The sequence below is a fragment of the Hordeum vulgare genome, chromosome 5H, assembly GCF_904849725.1.
Source record: "Hordeum vulgare subsp. vulgare chromosome 5H, MorexV3_pseudomolecules_assembly, whole genome shotgun sequence".
Lineage (NCBI taxonomy): Eukaryota > Viridiplantae > Streptophyta > Magnoliopsida > Poales > Poaceae > Hordeum > Hordeum vulgare.
In genome coordinates, this window is record NC_058522.1 from 230,019,988 (window position 1) to 230,042,300 (window position 22,313).

The window sequence follows — 22,313 nt, forward strand, 5'->3', positions numbered from 1 at the left end:
TTGGAGTCGTGCCAAGTGCACTGGATCCGATAACCTTGTTCTGTGACAACACTGGTGCCATTGCCTTAGCAAAGGAACCAAGGTTTCACAAGAAGACCAGACACATCAAACGACGCTTCAACCTCATCCGCGACTACGTTGAGGAGGAGGACGTAAATATATGCAAAGTGCACACGGATCTGAATGTAGCAGACCCGCTGACTAAACCTCTTCCACGGCCAAAACATGATCGACACCAGAACTGTATGGGTGTTAGATTTATTACAATGTAATTCACATGGTGATGTGAGGGCTAGATTATTGACTCTAGTGCAAGTGGGAGACTGTTGGAATTATGCCCTAGAGGCAATAATAAATGTATAGTTATTATTATAATTCCTGTATCAAGATAATAGTTTATTATCCATGCTATAATTGTATTGAATGAAGACTCATTTACATGTGTGGATACATAGACAAAACACCGTCCCTAGCATGCCTCTAGTTGGCTAGCCAGTTGATCGATGATAGTCAGTGTCTTCTGATTATGAACAAGGTGTTGTTGCTTGATAACTGGATCACGTCATTGGGAGAATCACGTGATGGACTAGACCCAAACTAATAGACGTAGCATGTTGATCGTGTCATTTTGTTGCTACTGTTTTCTGCGTGTCAAGTATTTATTCCTATGACCATGAGATCATATAACTCACTAACACCGGAGGAATGCTTTGTGTGTATCAAACGTCGCAACGTAACTGGGTGACTATAAAGATGCTCTACAAGTATCTCCGAAGGTGTTAGTTGAGTTAGTATGGATCAAGACTGGGATTTGTCACTCCGTGTGACTGAGAGGTATCTCGGGGCCCACTCGGTAATACAACATCACACACAAGCCTTGCAAGCAATGTAACTTAGTGTAAGTTGCGGGATATTGTATTACGGAACGAGTAAAGAGACTTGCCAGTAAACGAGATTGAAATAGGTATACGGATACTGACGATCGAATCTCGGGCAAGTAACATACCGAAGGACAAAGGGAATGACATACGGGATTATACAAATCCTTGGCACTGAGGTTCAAACGATAAGATCTTCGTAGAATATGTAGGATCCAATATGGGCATCCAGGTCCCGCTATTGGATATTGACCGAGGAGTCTCTCGGGTCATGTCTACATAGTTCTCGAACCCGCAGGGTCTGCACACTTAAGGTTCGACGTTGTTTTATGCGTATTTGAGTTATATGGTTGGTTACCGAATGTTGTTCGGAGTCCCGGATGAGATCACGGACGTCACGAGGGTTTCCGGAATGGTCCGGAAACGAAGATTGATATATAGGATGACCTCATTTGATTACCGGAAGGTTTTCGGAGTTACCGGGAATGTACCGGGAATGACGAATGGGTTCCGGGAGTTCACCGGGGGGGGGGGGGCAACCCACCCCGGGGAAGCCCATAGGCTTTGGGGAGACACACCAGCCCTTAATGGGCTGGTGGGACAGAGCCAAGGGGGCCTATGCGCCAAGAGAAGGAAATCAAAGGAAAAGAAAAAAAAGAGGGAAGAAGTGGGAAGGGAGGGGGACTCCTCCCACCAAACCAAGTCCAACTCGGTTTGGGGGGGGGGAGTCCTACCCCCCTTGGCTCGGCCGACCCCTTGAGGGTCCCTTGGACCCCAAGGCAAGGTCCCCCTCCCTCCTCCTATATATATGGGGCTTTTAGGGCAGATTTGAGACGACTTTCTCACGGCTGCCCGACCACATACCTCCATAGTTTTTCCTCTAGATCGCGTTTCTGCGGAGCTCGGGCGGAGCCCTGCTGAGACGAGATCATCACCAACCTCCGGAGCGCCGTCACGCTGCCGGAGAACTCTTCTACCTCTCCGTCTCTCTTGCTGGATCAAGAAGGCCGAGATCATCGTCGAGCTGTACGTGTGCTGAACGCGGAGGTGCCGACCGTTCGGTACTAGATCGTGGGACTGATCGCGGGATTGTTCGCGGGGCGGATCGAGGGACGTGAGGACGTTCCACTACATCAACCGCGTTTTCTAACGCTTCTGCTGTACGATCTACAAGGGTACGTAGATCACTCATCCCCTCTCGTAGATGGACATCACCATGATAGGTCTTCGTGCGCGTAGGAAATTTTTTGTTTCCCATGCGACGTTCCCCAACACTATCAACAGGAGGAAAGTAAGTGCTCATTAAATTTTGATACTAGCTATCCTTACTTACTTTATGACATGCTTCAAATTATCAAGAGGACGATGCCAACACATTAACAACCTTCTGCATAAGCTTTCGTGGGGCTCAAAGAAAGGTGAAAGGATGACAACGTGGGCCTCACGGGATGTATGACGCAACCCAAGTTTATGGGAGGCATGGGCATTCATGATACCGAGCTTTTGAATTTGGCTCTCTTGGCTCACCAAGAATGGAGACTATTACAGGAACCCGACTCCCTAAGTGTTCGCATCCTGAAAGCGGACTATTACCCTCATCCTCAATCGTGGATGCATAGATAGGGAATCGTCCATCTCAATTCTGGCATTCAATTGTGGAAGGTCATGACGTCTTGAAGCTAGGTTTGATAAAGTTGATTGTCACTGGCGAGGATAGTAAGGTATCACGGGAGAATTGGAAACCAAGAGATTATAAACTTCGACCTATCTATTCCAAAACAGCAAACCCACTAGAGTTGATAAGTGAACTAATAAATCAAGTGAACGGATGTCGGAACGTGGACATCATTGATGAACATTTTATATCAATGGACAAAAGAAGCAATTCTAAGTATCGCTCTAAGCTCCCGACTCCAGGAAGACTTTTAGTCATGACATTATGATCGTCATGGTTTTTTCTTGGTGTGCTTCGCTTATAGAGTTCTTTCGGCAACGTAGAAACAACACACATACTGGTTGGAGGAGGTCCCATGACACTCTAAACTGACCCGAGAGGGCAACTCTTGGGCAAAGATGTGGCATACTAAGGCCCACTCTAAGGTTGGGGTATTTACCTGGAGGTTGGCACAATCATCGCGGGAGAGGTGCGCAATCGTAGGAAGATGGCAACCACGCCATATTATTCCATTTGTTGTTGTGCGCATGATACTTGGTGCCACTCCTTGTTTAACCATCGTTTGTCGCGGTGTGTGTGGGCATTGTATGATGAATAGCTCACGGAAGTAAACATCTCGAACCGGGCATGTGATCCAAAGTTGTGGCTTTTTGGCTCTTTGATACACTACCACAAGATGAGCTAGCACAGGTACTCGTCACTATGTGGTCAATATGATAGGCGCAACGCCGAGCCATCCATGACTGGGAATTCCAAATCCCCCTAAGTACATCAATTTTCATCAATAAGTTCCTAGAAGATTTACAACAAGCCCATGCATGTGATCTAAATTCTCTAGGAGGCTGCATGTAATAGTCGTGAGTCGGACCAAATGACTACGACCACCAACCAAGATAAATGTTGATGGGGCTTTGAAGTGAACATGTGACCACGGGGCAGTTTCACCTATCTGTCGAGACTACACTAGGAGGTATTTGGGAGCGTCAACGGTCATTTTCTAGGGCTCCACTCACCCAGACGGTTTAGAAGTGCATGCATGCAGTGAAGCTCTATCCCTTGTCATGGATCTTAAACAATCTTTTATCCTGGTCGCCTGTTGATAACCCACAAGTATAGGGGATCGCAATAGTTTTCGAGGGTAGAGTATTCAACCCAAATTTATGGATTCGACACAAGGGGAGCCAAAGAATATTCTCGAGTATTAGTAGCTGAGTTGTCAATTCAACCACACCTGAAAGACTTAATATCTGCAGCAAAGTATTTAGTAGCAAAGTAGTATGGAAGTAACGGTAATGGTGGCAAACGTGTCAGTAGCAATTTTGTAGTGATTGTAACAATAGCAACGAAAAAGTAACTTAGAAAAGACCAATATGTGGAAAGCTCGTAGGCAATGGATCAATGATGGATAATTATGTCGGATGTCGTTCATCATGCAACAATCATAACATAGGGTGATACAAAACTAGCTCCAATTCATCAATGTAATGTAGGCATGTGTTCCATATATAGTCATACGTGCTTATAGAAAAGAACTTGCATGACATCTTTTGTCCTACCCTCCCAAGGCAGCGGGGTCCTAATGGAAACTAAGGGATATTAAGTCCTCCTTTTAGTAGAGAGCCAGACCAAAGCATTAGAACTTAGTGAATACACGAACTCCTCAAATTACGGTAATCACCTAAAAGAATCCGAGTTATTGTCACCTTAGGGGATGCAGATCATAACTCGTAATAGGTGTCTACAACTTACAAGATAGGATCAAGAACACATATATATTCATGAAAACATAATAGGTTCAGATATGAAATCATGGCACTCGGGCCCAAGTGACAAGCATTAAGCATAGAAAAGTTATAGCAACATCAATCTGAGAACATAATGGATACTAGGGATCAAACCCTAACAAAACTAACTCGATTACATGATAGATCTCATCCAACCTATCACCGTCCAGCAAGCCTACGATGGAATTGCTCACGAACGATGGAGAGCATCATGAAATTGGTGATGTAGGATGGTTGGTGATGACGACATTGTCGATTTCCCCTCTCCGGAGCCCAAATGAGACTCCAGATCTGCCCTCCCGAGGAAGAACAGGAGGTGACGGTGACTCCGTATCGTAAAATGCGATGAACTCTTCTCTCTGATTTTTTTCTCCGCGGATAGGAATATATAGAAGTGGAAACGAGGTCGATGGAGAATCAGGGGCCCCACACGCCAGGGGGTGCGGCCAAGGGGGGGGGGGGGCGCCCTGCAGGCTTGTGGCCTAGGGTGGCCCCTCTCCGGTAGATTCTTTCGACAGTATTTTTTATTATATCCAAAAATATTCTCCATAAATTTTTAGGTCAATCCGAGAACTTTTATTTCTGTAGAAAAATAACACCAAGGCAATTCTATTGAAAACAACATTAGTCCGGGTTAGTTTCATTCAAATCATGCAAATTAGAGTCCAAAACAAGGTCAAAAGAGTTTGCAAAAGTAGATACGTTGGAGACGTATCAACTCCCAAAATCTTAAACGTTTGCTTGTCCTCAAGTAATTCAGTTGATAAACTGAAAGTGATAAAGAAAATTTTTACAAACTCTGTTTGATCTTGTTGTTGTAAATATGTCTAACTTATGTTCAGATTTTTAGCTCAAGTTATAGACTAACCACATTCACAATAATATTTAGGTCTCATATTTGCTTATATCAATGGCATAATGAACTAGCAAGCAATAATAATAAGTCTCAAATGACAACAATTTAATCAAAACAATCATAAAACAATATGATAAACTGGTATCTCGCTAGCCCTTTCTGAGATCGCAAAACATAAATGCAGAGCACCTCCGAAGAACAAGGACTGACTAGACATTGTAATTCATGGTAAAAGATATCCAGTCATACTCATACTCAATATAAATTAATAACAAAGCATACAGATGACGGGGGTACTCTCTAACTGGTGCCTTTTTATAAGAAGAGGATGACTCAATAGTTAAGTAAAATAGATAGGCCCTTCGCAGAGGGAAGCATTGATTTGCAGAGGTGCCACAGCTCGAGCTTTTAAAACAGGGATGAATCAAAATTTTGGGTGGTATGCTTTAATTGGTAACATAACAACTAAGAGATCTCAATATCTTTCATGCTAAATACATTATAGGCGGTTCCCAAACAGAATGGTAAAGTTTTTACTCCCCCTCCACCAATCAATCACATTCCACGGCGGGTCGAATCCACGGGTACCGTCCATACAAACAACAATCCCGGGGGAGTTTTGCTTCATTAAATTGATTTGAATTTTGAGCATGGAACTGGGCATCCCGATTAGCAACCACTTTCTCGTGAATGATAGTGAATCAACACATATCTTGAGAATAACCCACCTAGCATGGAAGATACTGATAGCCCCTAGTCACCACATGAGCGATTCGGGCATACAATGCAGAATATTTATTTGAAAGTTTAGAGTATGGCACATGCAAATTTACTTGGGACGCCAGGTAAATACCGCATATAGGTAGGTATGGTGGACTCATATGGAACAACTTTGGGTTTATGGAAATGGATGCACAAGCAGTATTCCCGCTTAGTACAAGTGGAGGCTAGCAAGAGACTGGGAAGCAACCAACTAGAGAGCGAAAACAGTCACAAACATGCTTTGAGACTAACCAACATTGAGTGCAAGCATGAGTAGGATATAAATCACCATGAATATAAACATCATAGAGGCTATGTTGGTTTTGTTTCAACTACATGCGTGAACATGTGCCAAGTCAAGCCACTCGAATCATTCGGAGGAGGATACCATTCTATCATACTACATCACAACCATTTTAATATGCATGTCGACACTCAAGACACACCATTATTCACTCCTGGCTAATTAAGCATGGCATAAGTAACTATAATCTCTAATTGTCATTGCAAACATGTTCAATCCATAACGAGCTGAATCCAGAACGATGAGCTAATCATATTTACGAAAACAAAATAGGTTGAGTTCATACCAGCTTTTATCCATCTCCGTCACTTCATCATATATCGTCATTATCGCCTTTCACTTGCACGACCGAACAGTGTGAAAAGTAATAATTATAGTGCACATGCATTGGACTAAGCTGGAATCTGCAAGCAATAACTAAAGGAGAAGACAAGGTAGTATGAACTCTCTGATAGATAAGCATAATGAATATGAGAGCCACTCAACATGTCATCGTGGTCTTCTCCTTACGACCCAAAGAAGAAAGAAAAACTATTTACACGGGAAAGCCCGCAACAAGCAAAAGAAGAAAAAAAATATTTTTGGGTTTTATTTTAACACTACAACTAAACAAACTAGAAGGTAAAGCTAGAACTTTTTTTTTGGATTTTATCAAGGTTAATGAAACACACAAGAAGAAAACAAAAGGAAGAAATAAACTACCATGGACGATACAAGGAAAAAGTATGAATACCGACAACTGGAATGAGTGTGTGAACATGAATGTAATGTCGGTGAGGAATACGTACTCCCCCAAGCTTAGGCTTTTGGCCTAAGTTGGTCTAAGGCCATGGCTCGCCCACATAATATCCAAAGTCATAGTTGGGGTTGTACAAGGCTGCGATAGCTACCTCCTGAACGACTTCAGCATGGAGGCGAGCGTCTTTCGCCTCTCTCTCCTACACGTCTGCCTCCTCTCTGGTTATGAAGTACCTTTGTTTTTCCTGAAAGTTAAAGAAGACCGGAGCAGGAAGGGTAATATGGACATCATGATGTCTATCAAAAATTAGTCGATATAGGAGATGTTGTTCATATCTCTCGAGGAACTGGTAGCACACCATAGCCTCATAATCAAGAAAAGCATGTGGTAGCTCAATATCATTCTCCTTTATAGGTATCCTAAGATAATTGGCTACACGGGTGGCATAAATTCCACCAAAGAAATCTCCATCCTTGGCATTTTTTGTAGCCTCCTAGCAATAATAGCTCCTAAGTTATATTGTCTATCACCCATGACCACACTCTTAAGAATACTAAGGTCAGTTACACGAAGGTGGCTATGCTCATGCTTACCATTAATATTTCTACCTATGAAGAGAGCAAGATAATGTATGGCAGGAAAATGAATGCTCCCCAAGGTAGCCTGTGTAATATTTCTAGTTTCTCCCACGGTGATGCTAGCAAGAAAATCATTATATTCGGCTTTGTGAGGATCACCAAAGCTACCCCATTGTAGAATTTTGCATGCATGGTTAAAATCTTCTAGGTCCATAGTATAAGATTCATCATAAAGATTAAATAGAACGGAATGCGTATTACGCCTGGATGAAAATTCAAACCTCCGCACGAATGAATCAGTGAGTTGATAATATTGCTTGCATTGGTCTGAAACAAAATCTTCAAGGCTAACATTTTGTATGTACGCGTAAAATTCTTCCTTGAATCCAGCCTGGACCATGAATGATTCCCATGGCCATTCACAAGGCCGCACTTGAGATTCCCTTGGGTCTTCAAGGTCGAGCTCACATATCGCGAGTCTCGGGGTCTTCTTGCTCGAGGAACCACCTTGGTATATTTTCCTTAACATTTTTATTTCTCTGAAAAATAAATCTGAAATTTTTAGTGACTTCACATAAGAATGAACAAAACTCAATCAAAGCTTATAGCAACTACTCCTACAAGTGCCTAGAAGCTATATCATGCATCAAAAGTACTTGGGACCCTACAAATTTGACATGCAAGCTCAAGAACAATGTCACCACAACACCAAGATTTTGCAAAATAAAAAGCACTAGAACAAAAACTAATTGGTCCACTAGAGGAGTCACATACCGATGAACAATCCCCTAAAATGTTTTGCAAATGGAGCTTTGAGCAAGGAGATCGAAAATGGCAGCAAGATGAGCTAAATCACGTGTTTGAGCAATGGGGGGATTTTTTTTATAGAGGAAGAAGGAGTGGATGGGTACTGGAATAAGTGAAGGGGCCCCAAGTGGCACCCACAAGCCAGGGGGCGCGCCCAGGGGGTGGCCGCGCCCTGCAGGCTTGTGGCCCACTGGTGCAGTCCCCTAATGTATTCTTAGTGCCAGAAATTCTTAAATATTCCAGAAAAATTCATACTAAATTTTCAGGGCGTTCTGAGAACTTTTATTTTCAGGTAATTTTTCTATTGTACGGATAAAACGGAAAATAGAGAAATAATAACTTTTTTACTAAAATGAAACTAAAGAACAAAAATAAAAGTTGGGTACAAAAGTTTGTGCTTTCTAAATTCACCCATCTCATGCCCGTCAAAAAGAATCCATCAATAAGGTTGATCAAGTCTTACTGATAAACTTTTTTCGAATGACATGGAACCAGAGAACTTTTGAATAACACTAGGTTACCTCGATGGGGATATGCATGTCCCCTACAATAAGTATATCATATTTCTTCTTATTGTAGAAGAGGGAATTCAAAGTCTCCAATAGTGAACGTTGGAATTTTTTCAATGGGGTTGATGCTATGAACTTGAGATTGTTTCTTCGGAAAGTGTACCATATGCTCATTACCATTAACATGAAAAGTGGCATTGCCTTTGTTGCAATCAATAACAGCCCCTGCAGTATTCAGAAAGGGTCTACCAAGGATGATCGAAAATTTGTCGTCCTCGGGAATATCAAGAATAACAAAGTTTGTTAGGATAGTGACGTTTGCAACCATAACAGGCACGTCCTCACAAATACTGATGGGTAAAGCAGTTGATTTGTGAGCCATTTGCAGAGATATTTCAGTAGGTGTCAACTTATTCAGGCCAAGTCTACGGTATAAAGAGAACGACCTAACACTGACACGAGCTCCAAGGTCAGATAAAGCAGTTTTAACATAATTTCCTTTAATAGAGCATGGTATAGCGGGTACTCCGGGATCTCTAATTTCTTTGGTATTCCACCCTTACATGTGTAATTAGCAAGCATGGTGGAGATATCAGCTTCTAGTATCTTTCTTTTATTAATAACAATATCTTTCATGTACTTAACATAGAGAGACATTTTCAGAATATCGGTTAAGCGCATACGTAAAAAGACAGGTCTCAGCATTTCAGCAAAGCGCTCAAAATCCTCATCATCCTTCTTTTTGGATGGTTTAGGAGGAAAGGGCATGGGTTTCTAAACCCATGGTTCTCTTTCTCTACCATGCTTCCTAGCAACAAAATCTCTTCTATCATATCCCTTATTCTTATGTTGTGGGTTATCAAGATCAATAATAGGTTCAGTCTACACATCATTGTCATTACTAGGTTGAGCATCGACATGAACATCATCATTAATATTATCACTAGGTTCATGTTCATTACCAGATTGTGTCTCAACATCAGAAATAGAGATATTATTTGGGTTTTCATGTGACTCTATAATAGGTTCACTAGCAGCATGCAAAGTCCTATCATCATTCTTTTTGTTTTTATTATAAGGACTAGGTGCATCAATATTAACTCTCCGAGAATCTTGCTCAACTCTCTTAGGATGGCCCTCGGGATACAAAGGTTCCCGAGTCATTCTACCACCTCTAGTCACAACTCACTACTCGAATTTATAATTTTTCCGTCTCCCATGGCTGATGGCAAAGGGGGGAACCACGGACGACAAAGGCTTTGCCGTCCAACAGCAGACGGCAAAGTAGACAGCAAAAAAAAAATCCGGTGAAGAGGTTCTTTGCCGTCTTCTTTTGTAAAGCGGACGGCAAAAAATCTTTGCCATGCGGGGGCAGACGACAAATTAAATGGGACGACAGATCCACCAACGGCCCCGTTAAGTGTTAACGGCAGGCCTCCCCTCTTTGCTGTCTTCCGTCCCCCCTTTGCCAGGAGGGGGCTGACGGCAAAGGGGGGAACCAGTCCCTCTCTCCCCCCTCTTTGTCGTCTACCCTACCCCCCCTTTGCCATGAGGGGGCTGACGGCAAAGGGGGAACCAACCCCTCTCTCTCCCCTCTTTGCCGTCTGCCCTCCCCCTTTGCCATGAGGGGGCTGACGGCAAAGGGGGGAACCAGCCCCTCTCTCCCCCTCTTTGCCGTCTGCCCTCCCTCCTTTGCCATGTGGGGGCAGACGGCAAAGAGGGGAACCAACCCCTCTCTCTCCCCTCTTTGCCGTATGCCCTCCCCCCTTTGCCATGTGGGGGCAGACGACAAAGGGGGGAACCAGCCCCTTTTTATTTTACTTCTTATTATATCCAGCAATTTTCACAATAATCAGGATATATATATATATATATATATATATATTTGACAAAAATAAATTTGCTTTCGTACTCATAAGCATATTAAAATAACTTTCATCCATAGTACATACATATTATGCAAGTTGCGTCCGTACCAACCATATATTACACCAGTTTCATCCACATGCATACAAAGTTTCATATATATCCATATACTACAATAGTTTCAATACAAGCTTCTGTGAAGCCATGGTACAAGAAATCATATTCAAGCATTCCATCAATATAATCCAAGCTTCCCGTGAAGTGAATGTAATCTGCAAAATGACAAATAAGAAAGTTAGAAGAATAATACTAGATGAAGAAGTATATATAGGTTATTTCGGAGAGAACTTAGCTAAGTATAGGCCATTTAATAGCTAAGTTAGGTGTAATAGGTCATCTTGGAGCTACATAGCCTTATTATGTCATTTAGGAGAGAACTTAGCTAAGTCTAGGCCATTCTAGAGCTAACTTGGATACAATATGTCATTTTGTAGCCAACTATGATTATTAATCCATTTTGACCTTATTATGTCATTTTGGAGCTAAATTAGTCATTTTAATGAGCTAACCAAGGTTCTTATGATGTTTTTACCTAACTATGCTAATTATGTCATTTTGGAGGATAATTAGCTAAGTATGTCTTTGTTGGGGAAAATAACCTATGTAGAAGAAGAAAGAGAAGAAGCAAGAAGAGAAGAAGCAAGAAGAGAAGAAGAAGGAGAAGAAAAATAATAATAATAAGAAGGAGGAGGAGAAGGAGAAGGAGAAGGAAGAGGAGAAGAAGAAGAAAAGAAGAAGGACAAGAAGAAGGAGAAGAAGGAGGAGAACAAGGAGAAGGAGCTTCTCTCCTCCTTCTCCTTCTTCTCCTTCTCCTTCTTCTTCTCTTCTTCTTCTTCTTCCTTCTTTTCATTTTTCCTCTTTCTTCTCCTCTTGTCCCCTTCTTCGGGCTAAATTAGCTAATTATGCCTTTTTGGAGCTAATTATGTCATTTTGAGGATAATTAGGTAAGTATAGGTCATGTTCTATTAAATAGACCATTTTGGAGCTAACTAAGCTAATTATGTCATTTAGGTGGAAGCCTAGCTAACTATATGTCATTTCGGAGCTACTTGCGTAAAATATGTCATTCGGAGCAAACTATGCTTATTAAGCCATTTTGGATCTAGCTAAGCTAATTATAGGCCATTTAATACCTAAGTTAGGGGAATAGGTCATCTTGGAGCTACGTAAGCCTTATTATGTCATTTAGGAGGGAACTTAGCTAACTATAGGTCATTTTTTATTAAATAGGTCATTTTGGAGCTAACTAAGCTAATTATGTCATTTAGGTGGAAGCCTAGCTAACTATAGGTCGTTTCGGAGCTCACTTGGGTTAAATATGTCATTTAGGAGCTAACTATGCTTATTAAGCCATATTGGAGCTAAATTGGCTAATTATATCATTTAGGTGGAAGCCAAGCTAAGTATATAATATGCATGAGCTAACCAAGGTTCTTATGCCATTTTGAGCTTATTATTTCATTTTTAGCTAAATTGGTCATTTTAATGAGCTAACCAAGGTTCTTATGATGTTTTCACCTAACTAAGATAATTATGTCATTTTGTAGGATAATTAGCCAATTTAGTCTTTGTTGGATGAGTCTAAGCTACGTCGAAGAAGAGAAAGAGAAGAAGCAAGAAGATAAGAAGAAGTAAAAGAAGAAGGAGGAGGAGGAGGAGGAGGAGGAGAAGGAGAAGGAAGAGGAGAAGAAGAAGAAAAGAAGAAGGACAAGAAGGAGCAAAAGGAGGAGAAGAAGGAGAAGGAGCTTCTCTCCTCCTCCTTCTTCTTCTCCTTCTTCTTCCTCCTTCTCCTTCTCCTTGTTCTTATCTTCTTCTTCTTCTCTTCTTCTTCTTCTTCCTTCTTTTCATTTTTCCTCTTTCATCTCCTCTTGTCCCCTTTCTTTGGGCTAAATTAGCTAATTATGCCTTTTTGTAGCTAATTATGTCATTTCGAGGATAATTAGCTAAGTAAAGGTCATGTTTTATTAAATAGACCATTTTGGAGCTAAGTAAGCTAATTATGTCATTTAGGTGGAAGCCTAGCTAACTATAGGTCATTTCGGAGCTAACTTGGGTAAAATAGGTCATTCCGGAGCAAGCTATGCTTATTAAGCCATTTTGGATCTAGCTAAGCTAATTATAGGCCATTTAATACCTAAGTTAGGGGGAATAGGTCATCTTGGAGCTACATAAGCTTATTATGTCATTTAGGAGAGAACTTAGCTAACTATAGGTCATTTTTTATTAAATAGGTCATTTTGGAGCTAACTAAGCTAATTATGTCATTTAGTTGGAAGCCTAGCTAACTATAGGTCGTTTCGGAGCTCACTTGGGTTAAATATGTCATTTAGGAGCTAACTATGCTTATTAAGCCATATTGGAGCTAAATTGGCTAATTATATCATTTAGGTGGAAGCCAAGCTAAGTATATAATATTCATGAGCTAACCAAGGTTCTTATGCCATTTTGAGCTTATTATTTCATTTTTAGCTAAATTGGTCATTTTAATGAGCTAACCAAGGTTCTTATGATGTTTTCACCGAACAAAGCTAATTATGTCATTTTGTAGGATAATTAGCCAATTTAGTCTTTGTTGGATGAGTCTAAGCTATGTAGGAGAAGATAAAGAGAAGAAGCAAGAAGAGAAGAAGAAGTAAAAGAAGAAGGAGGAGGAGGAGGAGAAGGAGAAGGAAGAGGAGAAGAAGAAGAAAATAAGAAGGAGAAGGAGAAGGAGAAGGAGGAAGAAGAAGGAGAAGAAGGAGAAGGAGGAGCTCCTTCTCCTTCTTCTCCTCCTTCTTCTCCTTCTTCTTGTCCTTCTTCTTCTCTTCTTCTTCCTCTCTTCTTCTTCTTCTTCCTTCTTTTCATTTTTCCTCTTTCTTCTCCTCTTGTCCCCTTCTTCGGGCTAAATTAGCTAAGAATGCCTTTTTGGAGCTAATTATGTCATTTCGAGGATAATTAACCAAGTATAGGTCATGTTTTATTAAATAGACCATTTTGGAGCTAACTAAGCTAATCATGTCATTTAGTTGGAAGCCTAGCTAACTATAGCTCATTTCGGAGCTAACTTGGGTAAAATGTGTCATTCCGGAGCAAACTATGCTTATTAAGGCCTTTTGGATCTACCTAAGCTAATTATAGGCCATTTAATACCTACATTAGGGGGAATAGGTCATCTTGGAGCTAAATTAGCCTTATTATGTCATTTAGGAGAGAACTTAGCTAACTATAGGTCATTTTTTATTAAATAGGTCATTTTGGAGCTAACTAAGCTAATTATGTTATTTAGGTGGAAGCCTAGCTAACTATATGTCGTTTCGGAGCTAACTTGGGTTAAATATGTCATTTTGGAGGATAATTAGCTAAGTATATGTCATTTTGGAGCTAATTATGTCATTTCGAGGATAATTAGCTAAGTATATGTCATTTTTATTAAATAGACCATTTTGGAGCTAAGTAAGCTAATTATGTCATTTAGGTGGAAGCCTAGCTAACTATAGGTCATTTAGGTGGGCGCACAAGAAATAAATATATAATTCATCATCTATATTCATACGCTAATCTAGTTTGTCAGTTTTATTACGTCCATGCAACCTACACGCTAATAGGTAAAGATAGGTCCTATTCCCACCGAGTATGTGTAGATTGGGTTCGTTTTCCCATGCTCTGCTCCAGATGCAAAGCAGAATTTCGGCAGCACCTCGCCGCTGTTTCTTGATACACGTCTCGGCAATAAGCAGAGAGGATGTGTACCCGGAGAACAACAGGGAGGCACTGACGAAATTCTGCATCAGATCCAGAGCACAGCATAAGGGAAAACGAACCCAATCTACACATACTCGGGCTATCCATGGATAATGTTTGACAATTCGAAAGGATGGCAGTTATAAATATGCAAAGAAATGCATATTTATAGATGTCGCCCTTTCGAACGGGAGACGCATACTGGTCACGCATACTCATGATTGAAGAAACCTATAGCTAGCAAGTTCCATCGGCACGAAGACCGGGACAGAGCAAATTAAGGGGGTAGGAGGAGAAGTCATTTGTGCTCACCAACAAACGCAGGGGCGGAGCTCGTCCAACGCACGTGGAGGCCATCGAACAACTGCACATTGAAATTCACACGATCAACACAAATATGATGTTTTTATAATTAACATAATCAGAAAATATATGACCTAACTCATAATTTACAAAACTATGACCCCGTGCGCCTCTAGAATATATGGGCTAATTATGCCATTTTGGACTTATTATGTCATTTTGGAGCTAAATGGGCTAATTATGCCATTTTGGACTTATTATGTCTTCTTCTCTTCTTCTCTTCTCGTCTTCTCTTCTCTTCTTCTTCTTCTTCTTCTTCTTCTTCTTCTTCTTCCTTCTTTTCCTTTTTCCTCTTCTTATTCTTCTTCTTCTTCTTCTTCCTTCTTTTCCTTTTTCCTCTTCTTTCTTCTTCTCCTCCGTCCTCTTACTTCTTCTTCTTTTTCTTCTTCTTCTTCTTCTTCTTCTTCTTCTTCTTCTTCTTCTTCTTCTTCTTCTTCTTCTTCTTCTTCTTCTTCTTTCTCCTCCTCCTCCTCCTCCTCCTCCTCGTCTTCTTCTTCTTCTTCTTCTTCTTCTTCTTCTTCTTTTCCTTCATCTTTTCCTTCTTCTTCTTCTAATTCTTTTCTTCTTCTCCTTTTTTCTTTTTCATTTTCCCTTCTTTTTTTCTTCTTTTTTCTTCTAACCTAACTAACTAACCTAATTGACCTAATAAACTAACCTAATGAAAAATAAAACTAACCTAATTATAAACTAACCAAATTAACCGAAACAAAAAACATAAAAACTGGAAAAAAGGGGCGACCGACGGTGGTACTCACCGGCGGGGGCGGTGGGGCGGTAGTGGCACCGGGGGGCGGTAGGGGCATTGGGGGCGCCTGGCATGGCAGGGGCGCCGGCTTGGTGGATGAGGGGCAGGGGTGGGGTGGGGTGGGTGGGGTGGGGGAGTGGTGGAGGGAGGAGTGCCGGCGAGGGGTGGAGTGGGGTGGGGTGGGGGAGCGGCATAGGGAGGAGAGGGCGGGTGAGGTGTGGAGTGGGGGGCGGCATAGGGAGGAGAGGGCCGGCGAGGGGTGGGGTGGGGGTGGGCTCCGGCGGTGCGGCGGCCGTGTTGGGGTGGGCCGGGGCAGGGTGGGGGCCGGAGCGGCTCCGATGGTGCGACGGCGGTGCTGGGGTGGGGTGACGGCGCTGGAGAGAGAGCGGTGTGGTTGAGGTGGAGAGAGGGGAGAGATAGTGGGAGAGAGAGTGGGGGAGTGGGTGGGGATGACGAATGTTAGGGGTCCATCCCCTTTGCCGTCTGCAGCGGACGACAAAGGTAGTTAGGCAGACGGCGAAGGGGTGGGGTGGGGACGTTATCCTCAAATCTTTGCCGTCTGCCTTCACTACCTTTGCCGTCGGTTGACAAACGGCAAAGAGGTGGTGTGGGGTGGGGTGGTCTCCGGCAGTTAGCCTCAGATCTTTGTCGTGTGCCTCGAGCTTCTCTGCCGTCGGTTGGCACACGACAAAGAGGTGGCTGATGGCAAATAGGTTTTTTGCCATCAGCCATATCTTTACCGTGTGTTTTCTCAAAGCTGACGGCATAGAGGTTCTTTGCCGTCTGCTGGCTGATGGCAAAGATGTGGGAGACGACAAATAACTGAATTCCAGTACTGACTCTAACATAATGATCATTGTTCTTGCTAGTCATCTCATTGAGCAAATCATTTTGTGCCTTAAGTACATGTTCTACTTGAGTAGTTACCATGGAAGCATGTTTACTAGTAAGCCTAAGGTCATTGACAGTTCTACTCATATAATCACCCAAACGATCAAGCATGTATGCATTATGCTTCAATTGTCTACTGACACGTCTACGTCGTATCTACTTTTCAAACTCTTTTGCCCTTGTTTTGGACTCTAATTTGCATGATTTGAATGGAACTAACCCGGACTAACGCTGTTTTCAGCAGAATTGCCATGGTGTTGTTTTTGCGCAGAAATAAAAGTTCTGGGAATGACCTAGAAATTTACGAGGATTTTTGTGTGGAATATATAAAAAATACTGGCGCAAGAATCAACCGGAGGGGTGGAGCGAGGAGCCCACAAGCCCACTAGGCGCGGGCCCCCGTGGCCGCGCCTAGCAGGCTTGTGGGGCCCTCGAAGCTCCACCGCCTCCAACTCCAGCTCTATTTAGTCCCTTTCGTCTGGAAAAAAAATCAAGGAGGAGAGTTTATCGCGTTTTACGATACGGAGGCGCCGCCACCACCTGTTCTTCCTCTGGAGGGCAGATCTGGAGTCCGTTCTAGGCTCCGGAGAGGCGAGATCGTCGCCATCATCATCACCAACCTTCCTTCATCGACAATTCCATGATGCTCTTCACCGTTCGTGAGTAATCTCATCGTAGGATTGCTGGATGGTGATGGGTTTGATGAGATCTATCATGTAATCAAGTTAGTTTTGACGGGGATTGGTCCCTAGTATCCACTATGTTCTGAGATTGCTGTTGCTACTACTTTGCCATGCTTAATGCTTGTCAATAGGAGCCGAGTGCCATGATTTTATATCTGAACCTATTATGTTCTCGTCAATATATGTGTGTTCTTGATCCTATCTTGCAAGTTGTAGTCACCTACTATGTGTTATGACCCGGCAACCCCGGAGTGACAATAGCCGAAACCACTCTCGGAGATGACCATAGTATGAGGAGTTCATGTATTCACTAAGTGCTAATACTTTGTTCCAGTTCTCTATTAAAAGGAGAACCTTAATATCCCGTAGTTTCCATTAGGACCCCGCTGCCATGGGATGGATGGACAATAGATGTCATGCAAGTTCTTTTCCCTAAGCACGTATGACTAGATACAGAATACATGCCTACATTACATTGACGAACTGGAGCTAGTTACATATCTCTCCATGTTATAGTTGTTGCATGATGAATATCATCCAGCATAATCATCCATCACCGATCCAATGCCTACGAGTTTTTCCTACTGGTCGTTGCTACTATTACTTTGTCGCTACTGTTGTCACTTCTACTACTGTTACTTTGTTGCTACTGCTGTCACTGCTGCTACTGGTTACTGTTGTTATCACACTACTCTGCTACTGATACTTTGCTGCAGATACTTAGTCTTTCAGGTGTGGTTGAATTGACAACTCAACTTCTAATACTTGAGAATATTCTTTGGCTTCCCCTTGTGTTGAATCAACAAATTTGGGTTGAATATTCTACCCTCAAAAACTGTTGCGATCCCCTATACTTGTGGGTTATCAAGACTATTTTCTGGCGCTGTTGTCGGGGAGGCCTAGCTCTATTGTCTGAGTCACTTGGGATTTACGTCTGTTGATCACTATGAGGAATCCGAGAGATCCAAAAACTAAAGTATTTCCCTCGACTACGAGGACACGTAAGGAACTGCCATCTAGCTCTGCACTTGATTCACCTTTAGTTATGAGTAAGTTTGCGACACCACCTCCTGCTAGAAATTTTGATAAGTCGCATGTACTTGATGATGCTACTTCTGCTGTCCATGATGCTTGTGATGATGCTTTGCTTGATACTGCTTTGCCACTAGGTGCATTCCTTGATGCACAAATTGCTAGAGTTGCTACTAGATGTGATGATACTTCCAAACTGCTGAGATTATTGAAGTAGAACCTGCTATTTCACCTGTTAGAACTAGCTCTCCCAGATATGAATTGCCTGATATGCCCGAGGGTTATGTTATGGATGGAGAGATAGCTGAGGACTTTCTTGCTTGTAAGGATAGCTATAATGTTGAGAAATTACTGCACAAGTGGAAAGAAAAATATTTGAACGCTAGGATGAAATACGACCCGAAGTTTGCTACTTCGCCTATCTTTGTGACCGATAAGGATTATGAATTCTCTCTCGACCCTGAGTTAATCACTCTGGTCGAATCTGATCCTTTTCACGGTTATGAGTCCGAAACGGTTGTAGCACATCTTACCAAACTGCACGATATAGCCACCCTATTCACAAGTGAGGAAAAGATCCGCCACTACTATATCCTCAAGCTGTTTCCTTTCTCGCTAAAGGATGATGCTAAGACTTGGTTCACTTCTCTTGCTCCTCGTTGTGTGAGTAGCCCCCAGGACATGGTCTACTACTTCTGTGAAAAATATTTCCCTGCCCATAAGAAGCAAGCTGCCTTGCAGGAAATATACAACTTTGCGCAAGTTGAAGAAGAGAGTCTCCCACAAGATTGGGGGAGGCTCGTCCAGCTATTGAATGCTTTGCCTGATCACCCTCTTGAAAAGAATGAAATACTTGATATCTTCTATAATGGACTAACCGATGCTTCTAAGTACCACCTAGATAGTTGTGCCGGTTGTGTTTTTAGGGAACGAACTGTGGAACAAGCTGAGATTCTATTGAACAATATCTTGTGCAATGAGAACGCTTGGACTATTCCCGAACCACCTCCGAAGCCAACTCCTAAGAAAAGAGGTATTCTATTCCTTAGTCCTGAAGATATGCAAGAAGCTAAGAAATCTATGAAAGAGAAAGGCATTAAATCTGAAGATGTCAAAAATCTACCACCTATCGAAAAGATCCATGGTCTTGATGACCCGACACAGGTAGTAGAGGTAAATTCTCTTCGTAGATTCAATGAGAGTGACATTCCTTTTGATAAACCTGCTAGCTTATGCCTGGATGAATTCGATAACTTTGTTGCCAAACAACAAAGTTTCAATGATTATGTTAGCAGTCAATTGGAACAGAATGCTCGAATGCTTAGTCATTTAAGTGCTTGTTTGGACAGAAACGTCAATGATCTTAAGCTGTTGAGTAAACATGCCTCTATGGTTACTACTCAGGTAGAACAAGTACTTGAGGCTCAAAATGACTTGCTCAATGAGTTGAATGACAATTCTATCAGAGTCGTCACTAGAGGCAGTAGAATGACCCAGGAACCTTTGTATCCTGAGGGTCATCCTAAGAGAATTGAACAAGATTCTCAAGGAGTTATCAATGATGCACCTAGTCATCCTAGGAAGAAGAAGAAAGATGATAGGAACTTTTATGCTAGCAACCCCGTTGCTGTTACACCTGAGAGTCCAAACGATGTTTGTGTTTCTGATGCTGAAACACAATCTGGTGATGAACATGAGCCTAATGATAATATCGATAGTGATGTTCATGTTGATGCTCAACCTAGCAATGATAAGGATGTGGAGATTGAACCAGCTGATCTTGATAACCCACAACCTAAGAATAGGAGATACGATAAGAACGATTTCACTACTAGGAAGCATGGTAAAGAAAGGGAACCATGGGTTCAGAAACCCATGCCCTTTCCTCCCAAACCATCCAAGAAAAAGGATGATGAGGATTTTGAGCGATTTGTTGAAATGATTAGACCTGTCTTTCTGCAAATGCGTTTGACATATATGCTCAAAATGTCTCCGTATGCTAAGTACATGAAGGATATTGTGACTAATAAGAGGAGGATACCTGAGGATTAGATTTCCACCTTGCTCGCTAATTATACCTTCAAGGGTGGAACTCCTAAGAAACTAGGTGATCCCGGAGTGCCCACTATACCTTGCTCCATTAAAGGAAACTACGTTAGAACTGCTTTATGCGACCTTGGAGCCGGTGTTAGTGTTATGCCTCTCTCTCTTTATCGTAGACTTGAACTGGATAAGTTGACACCCACTGAAATCTCTCTGCAAATGGCCGACAAATCAACTCCTTTCCCTATCGGCATTTGCGAGGATGTGCCTATTGTGGTTGCTAACATCACTATCTTAACAGACTTTGTTATTCTGGATATTCCCGAGGATGATGCCATGGCGGTCATCCTTGGAAGACCCTTTTTAAACACCGCAGGGGCTGTTATTGATTGCAACAAAGGCAATGTCACTTTCCATGTCAATGGTAATGAGCATACGGTGCACTTTCCGAAGAAACAATATCGAGTACATTGCATCAATGCTATTGAAAAAACTCCATCGATTCTTATTGGGAGCTTTGAATGCCCTATACCTACTGTCAAGATGAAGTATGATTTGCATGTTGGGGATATGCACATCCCCATTGAGGTAACCTAGTGACTATTCAAAAATTCTCCGTTCTTTTTTATGTGATTCGAAAAAGTTTGTCAAGGAGACTTGATCAACCTCATTGACGGATTTCTTTCGATAACCATGAGACGGATGAATCGAGGGGTCACAACCCTTTGTTCCAAGCTTTCACCTTCGGTTGCTTAGAAGAAAAATGATAGACTTAGCTTTAGTGTCTCCTGTTTTCTGTTTTTTGCGTCCTGTAGAAAAGTGTCCCGAAAATAAAAGTTCTTCGAATGCCGTGAAAATCAAGTATGGTTTTTTCTGGAATTTTTGAAAAATTCTGAGACGGAGAGCTAGTCAGGGGATGCACGAGTGGGCCACAAGCCTTGGAGGCACGGGCACCCCCGTGGACACGCCTACCAGGCTTGTGGGGCCCACGTGTCCCCCCTCCACTTATTCTAGCTCCCATCTCCTTCTCCTACCTCCAGAAAAAATCATTTCGCAGCTCAAACCTGTGTTCTTGCTCTTCTTGCTGCGATTTTCGATGTCCTTGTGCAAAGCCCCATTCACCAAACTGTTTTGGGCAAATTGCTCCTTGGTATGTGACTCCTCCATTGGTCCAATTAATTATTGCTCTAGTGCCTTATACGTCGCGTATTTTGCTGCCTTGGTGACCCTGTTCTTGAACTTTGCATGCTAATTTTAGCTGGTCCCAAGTAGTTTTGATGCGTGATATGGCCTCTAGGCACTTGTCGGAGTAGTTGCTATGAGTTTCGTTGAGCCTTGTTCAATTTTCCTTAGAGTCACTAAAATTTCAGAAATTTTTAGAGAAAGAAAAAGGAAAAGATGAGGAGGTTCTTAAGAGGCTCTTCAAGCCGTGACCCCAAGGATGATGAAAATGAGAAGAAGAAACCCAAGTATCCGGTCCCCTGAGTTGCAGAAGTTCGAGTGTGCGAGTGGCCAATCGATGTGTTCTTACGCGCCGCTGGACTTTATGAAGACTTTAACTACTTGGTGGAGAACGCAGGCCTTACCGCATTCGTTGAAGATAAGTGTCCACAATACCTCATCCTCACTAATATTTTCGTGCAAAGCTTTAATTTCTATCCAAGGAAGAGTCCTCCTATGGTTGAGTTCAAATTATATGATATCCCCCAGCGCATGTCACTTCAGGATTTTTGCAATGTTTGCAAATTACCTTATGTTGGGGATATTCATGAAGCTCGTCCACGGGACTTGGAGGCTTTCATAGATACTGTTGCTGTAGGAGAGGAGAGAGGAGTGTCTTGCGCTAGAGCTGCTAGCATACATTTCCCCGTGCTTTGGTACTTCTCATTATTCATGGGAAAATGTTTGATTGGCCGTGGGAAAGCTGGGGCCCTTAGCTCCCCAGACCTTGCGGTTTTGCGCGAAGCCCTTTATAATGATAAAACTTATAGCTTGGGCGCTATAGTAGCTCAACGGTT